This window comes from Rhinolophus sinicus, chromosome 14 (genome assembly GCF_057876585.1).
Source record: "Rhinolophus sinicus isolate RSI-liver-muscle chromosome 14, RSI-T2T, whole genome shotgun sequence".
Lineage (NCBI taxonomy): Eukaryota > Metazoa > Chordata > Mammalia > Chiroptera > Rhinolophidae > Rhinolophus > Rhinolophus sinicus.
The window spans coordinates 144,082,373-144,090,934 of NC_142514.1; positions in this window are offsets into that span (position 1 = coordinate 144,082,373).

Sequence of the window (8,562 nt, forward strand, 5' to 3'; positions counted from 1 at the left end):
GAGGCATGCCTCGAATTGTCCAAGAAAGAGTGCAATGAGGGCAGGGATGGCTGCTTACTGAGAAATTGCCTCTGGTTTTGAGTGAGTCATGTGGGGTGGTGTCTCTTGCACCATTCTTTGAAAATATTATTTTTTTCTGTCTTAGTTTAGTAGAAGTCTATTTATGGACTATTTTATTATAAGAGTTTGCAAAGTAAAAATACCTTAATAAATGAAGAAATATAATATGTTTATAGATTTAAATACTCAATGTTTCATTAAACTGTAGATTGAGATATGTATAGATTGTATACAAGGCCAATCAAAATCCTGAAAGACTTATTTGAAGAAATTGGAGCGCAGATTTTAAAATTCTTATGAAAGGCAAAGGGCTTAAAATAGCCAAAACAGATTGAGAAAGGATACAACTTGAGGAAGTAAATTACTTGAATTCAAGACTAACTATAAAGCTGAAAAATTCCTGAATATAATTTTAGTTTAAGAGAAAGATTTAAAGATATTAGAGTGTTTCTGTGTACAATTTAATCAGCTTCCTCTAATGTTAACATCTTCTATAACTATGGCACATTTGTCAGAGTAAGAGATTGACAGTGGTACATTACTGTTAACTGATAAGCAGATTTTATTTGAATATCATAGGTTTTCCACTCATGTCTTTTACTGTTCCAGGATAACATTAAATTTTGTTATCATTTCTCCTCATTTCTCCTATTGTTTCCTCTGGTCTGACAGTTTCATAGTCTCTCTTTGTTTTGCATGACCTTGACAGTTTCGAAGAGTGCTAGTCAAACCTTTTATATAATTTCCCTCAATTTGGATTTCTGTGATGTTTATATTGAAGTTATGAATTGTGAGGAAATTGGCCTTCTCATGACATCATATCAAGAGGTACACAATATTAAGGAAGTGAGTTTTTGAATGTTGACACATCCCACTTTGATTTTTCCCCTCAAATTTTTCATAACGTAAAATTTTCCATAACACAGTACTACTTTTATTTGTAAGTCACTTGTGGCCCATTTTCTGGACTATACTGACAGTTCATTGGTTAATGTCCAAGAATTGTCCATATCGCATCATCATTGTTATTATTTAGTTTCTTTATGCCATAGAATATTACTCTTACTTCTCCCACTGAGAAGATGATTCTTTTCCCTCTTCAGTCAAAGTAAAATCCTCAACCAATTTACATTGCAGCCACTCTCCAGGTTGAATGTTTGGTTCTCTGTAATTTAGCAACTGTTTGTAAACTATGCCCCTTGTTTGACATTGTCTGAAAACATCGTGGAGAGTAGCCTATTCAGTTGAAGTTAGAAAGGTCTCCAAGGGATATCAAGTAGGGGCCAAAATCATGGAAGCCACCTGTTTGTGTATGCAGTGGGTCTCCCAGTGGTCCCTAGTGTGATATGTTCTTGAATATACCATTAGCCATTAATGACAGAATTCTTTAATACATTTCCTTCCCTATTGGATTGATGATCTGTTATATCATAGGACATAAATGGATATTTATGTAAATGGATATCCATGTAAATAGATATTTCAGATCTTAAAATATTTTCTTTCACAACTGAGACACTTTCAATTAAGCTTAATAACAGGCCAACAGGCCTTTTAAGTTGGGAAATACACACTTTGGTAGGTTTCTAGTCCAAAATTCCAGCCGGTGCCACTGGATGACAGTCTTGGTCTTTTGCCAAATGGTCCAACTTGTAACATCGCAGAGGACCCAATTGTGCCATGACTCACTGAAGCTCTAAAGAGCCTGTTGGGGCTCCAAGCTACATTCAAATTTAGTTTATTTCTTGGTAACAATGTGAATAGGAACTAATAAAATTTTCACATGATTTCTTCAGAAATGAAACTTGATCAACTCTGTGCCTCTTGCTTTGATTTTGGGCTTGAGAAAGGTAAAGACAATAATTCATTTTCAGTTGTCTCAAAGGTATCTTTAGTTATGCTGTCCCAAGTTATACATGAGAATTTCATCATTTGCCCTGGTCCCCATATTTCAGTTGTGTTAATCAACCATTCTCTCGTGGTCATAAGATTAATAAGCATTTGTAATCCAGTGTTAGTTTGGTCTTCAGTTTAAGATATTGACATTATATTATCAATGTAATGAATAACAATACTTTTAATTGAATCAAAATTTAGTCTCTTCTCATTAGGTTGAGGTAATAAATGGAATTTAAATAACATTGTGGAATCATAACAAGGGTCTACAGGAGTCCATCTCACATGAATTAAAATTGATTTGACTTTCTTTCAAAATAGAAATAAAAAAGAAATCATTACCAAAATTTATCACAGAATATCAATCTCCTTTAGCTTGTTGTACAGCTTGAATTGTTAATACTGGTGTATGAGGCATGGCTGATGCTTTCTTCGTAGGGTTCTAGGATTCATCATCTTTTCTTATAGGCCATACTGAGCTATTAAACAAGGAAATTTTGGATGATTAGGCACCTGCAGATAACATAAACTTTAGAGTTTAAATTTCTTCATGTTTCTCCTCCCCTAGTGTCTTATGTTGTTTTAAATTAACTCCTTGACTAAGCTTAGGTGATATAAATGTTTCATATCTGGCATGTCTAATTAGAATGGGACAAAGAGAAGATTTTCACAATATCTCTTTCTCCAGCAGTTTGTGTAAGGAAAGAGTCTTCCATTAAGACATGACATTCATTCTGGTAGGAGTAAGGCAATAACCATATATATAACTTTCTTATATAAAATGCTACTTAGAGCCATTCTTCCATCTACAAGCTTTCTAGAGTTACATCATGATATCCTCCTAATTGAATCGTTTTTCCCTTTAACTTTTCATAATCAGGCTGAGGTATGACAGTATATTATGCAGTAGTATCCAGAAATCCCAATGAAGTTTCCTCATCACCCCTAGGGCATTGTATCTATACCAATACAAATACTTCCAATCCCCTGATGGAAGCTGTGCCAAGAGAACCTGACCTACCACTAACCTAGAATCTCTTCTGATTTACCATGTACCATTTAAATTTGTTCTCGCTTTGAAGGGATTGTACATTTACCCTTTATATAATCACCTTATTTAAAAACTCCTCAGGGCTAGAATAAATTGAGCTAGTGTATCACAATCCTTTTAGAGTTTAACCTGTTAGTGGACCAACCAGACTATGTAATCTCTCATAATGGCCCACTGAATTTTAGTAGTTACTCCATCTGTCTTCTTGTTTAACAGCCCATTTTTTAATTCCAATAGCTCAGTTGTTTTGAGGTTTTCCCATACATTTTACTGTTATTGTTTCCTTTCTCCTGAACAGTCCTAACCATTTCACCATCATTCAGGCACATTTGGGGAGCTGAGAAAGGAGATTCACAATAACTCCCCTCAGGTCATCTTGTGATCCAACAATAAAGTCACATAAGAGGCACAAGTAGCTGGAGCCCCCTTTATAAGCATCATCCTTGGTAGCAAATCTTATATTTTGTTATATTCAATAATATCTACTTCTCCCTCTCAATCAGTCCTTGAATAAAACCTGTGTGCTCCAGCCTAGGAAGTTTGATAAATTTCAGGTGTGAGCAAAGGAAAAGACATGACCACAAGATGGCAGTAGAATGTTAGTTTTATTAGGGTGACTGACAGGTTTGCCAGTATTTGGGGGAAGTCCCTCCCAGCAAGAGGCCATTCAGAAGGGGCCGCCACTCAGAAGGGGAAGAAGACAAGGGAATTCCTAGGGGGTCAGAGCTGCGCTTACATGTCAAGGTGATATACTCAACAGTCCAGTGTGGACTCTGAATCAGAGAGCTCCAAAGGGCAGCCACAGCTTGAGGTCTCTTGAGCCACTGATTTTATCATTGTATGGCCAGCAGAATTTGGGGTCACTTTTGCAAGGTGTGCAAAACAGGCAGGCATAAAATGAGTAAAAAAGTGCTTATTTGATCCATATTAAAATCAATTGCCATGTAAAAGTTTGAGTTTAACACTAGTGGCCTTTTCAGCTAATGGTTCGCAGGCAGCTGTGAAAAAATAAACAAACTGAAGGCCAAAATAAAGAGGCTCTCTTCTGCTCATTTATGTAATACCCAGAGGCCATGTCTTATATTGCTCTGAATCTCTAACACACAGCAAAATTCCTGTCTCATAGGACGGACTCTATAGGTAATTAAGCAGATAAAGGAAGGAATATATCATGGAAGGAAGTAGAGAACGAGGAAGGGAGGGAGAAAAGAAGTCCCATATGTACTTGGTTCTTAATTTTTTTTTTCTTTTTCTTTTTCTTTGCTGTATAATTTTTTATTACTTCAGATGTTGGTTAATCAAAAAAGTGAATTACATGTTTGAGTTATTTCTATTTATTTAAACTTTTGCAAAACACTAGTTTGGAGGTTTGTTTACAGAAACATACACTAATTCTAAAACTCCCAGACAAGATGCAAACTATAACATTTAATTGGTTGGGTTTAATTTTCTGGCTGACAAAAAAATACCCATTACAAAAAGCAATGCAGCAGAGGAAGAAAAAAACTAGGTGATGAAGTGACAAGCTTTTTGAGTCTTTATTCCAATTCACAAGGTACCAGAAACTCTTTGCATCAAAGGAAGTCAGTCAGTGTTTTGGCAGTTTTTGTAGGACAACTTAAAATTTGTAAAAAACTCATTTCTTTTACTTTCTTGGTACAGGACAGGATTGATATGTACATAGTATTGACATGTTCATAACATCATATAAATTGGGTATTATTCTAAGATAATGAAACAGAAGCCAAGGAAAGTTAATATTTGCTCCAGTTCACAGAATTGGGAAATAGCAAAAGTATTATATCCACTTTTTCAAATCCATCTATAATCATAGAAAGATTTTTGCTAAGATACAGCTGGTAAATTTCTATATTCACTAATGTCAGTTACTCTCTCTTGCTAACTAGTTTTATAACTATAAATCACATTCATCATAATGTATTTTTTTTTTAATATTTTAAACAAAATGGTTCAAAACCTACAGACACTGTGAGAGACTTAAATACTTTAGAAAGTTATATTTTCAAGTTTTGGGGAGAGTTCCCTCCCCCCACCTTCTTTCGCCTACCCCGCCACTCTGGTTCAAGCCGTTGTTTCTCAGTCTAGTTGTGTAGGACACAGCTCCCTGGCCATGCTGGTATTATGAGCCTTGTGCTCCCCCCCAACTGAGGCGGTTGGTTGTCAGTGGCCACGAGCCACTCATGGTGGCACATAACAGCCCAAGGCAGCTCACCACGACCTCTGGCTCCTCCTGGTAGCCCAGCTACAGGGAGAGCTGTTGTTCACAGTCTTAGCTGTAGAGGGCGCAGCTCACTGGCCCACGTGGGAATCAAACTGGGGATCTCAGCATTAGAAGCATGGAGCTCCAATCACCTAAGCCACCAGACCAGCAGGGAGACTTTTTGTATATAGCAAACATTACTGTTAGCCACAGAATCACATATGAACAGAAACATTTTCAAACATCCATTTTCAAAAATGATCTCTTTTTACTATTACTTTATTTAAAAGATTAGTTTCCTTTTTTTCAGTGTTGAAATATTATTGTATCAGTCAACAGCTGGCAGGAAACTTAGATGCTTCAAGAAATTTTAATGAAGTGATTGCTTATAGAGGTAAGGACAGCTAAGGGAAACACAAGGGATAGCGAGGCACCCAGAGATGCAATAGTAGGAAGTGATTACTACCCTAAGTTTGAAGGGGAAAAGGAGGAAATACTGTACTTAGGTATTTCAGGGAGAGATGCAGTCCAGATAAGGGACCTCTCTCCAGAGTTGGGACATAGAAACTATCAGAAAACAGAGCCCAGAGCAGGAAGCAAGCAGGGAAGAAACACTACCTCTGTTTCTGCTTCTGCTCTCTTGTCCTCTGCTGGCATTTCTCATTGTCTACATCCAATTGGAAGCCAGCCAGCAAGGGAATCCATTGATGCATTCCTTGGAGATCAGCCTCCTAGAGAACAAAGCAGACCACAAACGGGCTTAAAATGTTTCAAAGTAACAAGGTGGGTGGCAAAAAAAAGTATAATCATCTTTTCCTTAAAGGGAGCTATTATAACTATTCATTAGGTTGTAACAATCTCTTGTGCTGTTCTAGTGGCATCCACCTAGCATCAAAGCAAAGGTCCTCTAATTTGGATTTTTTTTTTTTTTTTTTTTGGTACTTTTCAACTAAGTTAACAATGACACCTTATGTTGTGTAAATATTTTTAAGGTTGCTTACCATCATCACATTATAAATACTTGTAAAGTTTCTATAATGTACTAAATGATTTTATTTCTAAAAACTTTTATATTGATGACATATTATAGAAATCTGTACACTCTGGCTCCAACACCTTTGCTTCAATAACTTTGTTATGAATGACTCACTGAATGAAATTCATATGAGTTGTTATTTCCATAACCTTATTTCTGAATGCTCTCTATCTTTAAATTGGTATATAGATTAGCTATTTTGAAAATAATTTTAAGAATGTACAATTTACATACAATAAAATACATCTATTTCAAACATACAGTTAAGCATCTTTTCATGTCTATTGGCCATCTGGATGTCCTCTTTGGAGAAATGTCTATTCAGGTCCTCTGGCCATTTTTAAATTGTATTGTTTGTTTTATTTGTTTTTTGTTGTTGAGTCTTTATATATTTTGGATATTAGTCCTTTATCAGAGGCGTTGTTTGCAAATATCTTCTCCCATTTGGTTGGTTGCCTCTTTATTTTTTCGATGGTTTCTTTTGCTATGCAGAAGCTTTTTAGTTTGATATAGTCCCATTCATTTATTTTAGCTTTTACTTCCCTTCCCTTTGAGATCAAATTCATAAAATCCTCTTTGAACCCAAGGTCCATAAGTTTCCTACCTATGTTTTCTTCTATGCAATTTATTGTTTCAGGTCTTATGTTTAGGTCTTTGATCCATTTTGAATTAATTTTGGTACATGGTGTCCTTCTATAAATGATTGGATAGAGAAGAGTGGTATATATAGACAATGGAGTACTCTTCTGCCATAAGAAAAAAGATGAAATAGTGCTGTTTGTAACAACATGAATGGATCTTGAGATTATTATGCTAAGTGAAATAAGTCAGACAGAAAAAAACGAGAACTGTATGATTTCACTGATATGTGGGGTATAAAACTGAAAGCAAGAAAAGAACAAGACAAACAAACAATGAAACAAAAACTCATAGACACAGACAATAGTTTAAAGTTTACCAGAGGGTAAAGGTGAAGGAGAGTGGCAGATGAGGGTATATGGAATCAAATATATGGTGATGGAAGAGCTGACGCTGGGTGGTGAACACACAACATGATATATAGATGATGTATTACACAATTGTACACTTGAAACCTATGTAACTTTACTAACCATTGTCACAAAAGAAACTTCAATTAAACAAAATAAAACATATAGTTAAATTAGTTTTGACAAATGTATGCACCTCTGTACCTAGCTCCACAATCAAAATATGTAATATTTTCTGGCATCAGATAATTTCCTTGTGCCCCTTCGCTGTCACTTTTTATAAACCGATCCCCAAGTAACTACTGACCCAATTCACAAAACTACTACACTAGTCCTCAAGTAACTACTGACCCTAGAATTTCATGAAAAAAAAAATCATGTATTATGAACTCTTTTGTGTCTAGTTCTTTTGTTCAGCACAATGTTTTTGAAATTCAACCATAATGTTGTATTTATCAATAGCTCGTTTTTTTCTGCTGAGTAGTATTTTATTAAAAGGATGCACAACAGAGATATACCAGTTTATTTATACATCCATCTATTAATAAACATTTTTTGAGTGTTTGCATAAAGCTGATAGGAATGATTATATTGGAAGTTTTATGTGGGCCAAGGTTTTCATTTCTCTTGGGTATCTAGGAATAGAATTGTTGGGTTGATTAATAAACGCATATTGAATTCCAAATGCCCATGTAAAATTTTGTCTCTTTTTAATAGACCTTTTGAAATCAAGGGAGACCAAGAGATCCCAATTAGTATCTACAAGCATAATATAAAAGACTTCAGAATATCTTGTGAAGTCAGACTCATGGGAATGCATTGTTTACATCAGCTCTAAAGACTTCATTTTTAATAACTTCCTCTTAGGAAAATCCACTGTTTATGCCTTTGGAGAATTTAGGTTTGTGTCTTTGAGACAAGAGGTTGGCAACGGTTTAAGGTGGAGAAACATTCTGAGTGTCTAGGAATAAAAATCCTAAGAACGCCAAGTGGGATTTTGATCTTCAGGCTACAGATTTTACCATCCTATACTCAGCCCTTGAGACCAGTGAATCTACTGCTCTGTGCTCAGCTCAGCTCAGCCCAGCAGGTGATAGTAGGTAATGTGTCCAGGGGTCTGTGTTTCTTCAGGAGATACTGCTAGGTTTGTAAAGAATTGGCTTTTCCTCTTCAGCACCATCTTTCTTTTTTCTGGGTTAGGGAAGACTTGTTGTTAACTTTCCTCCTATAAAACTCAATATACTCATAAAAATTTTGCTCCAAGCTGCCTGTATGTATCTGATTCTACACAGAAGAAAACAAATCAGTG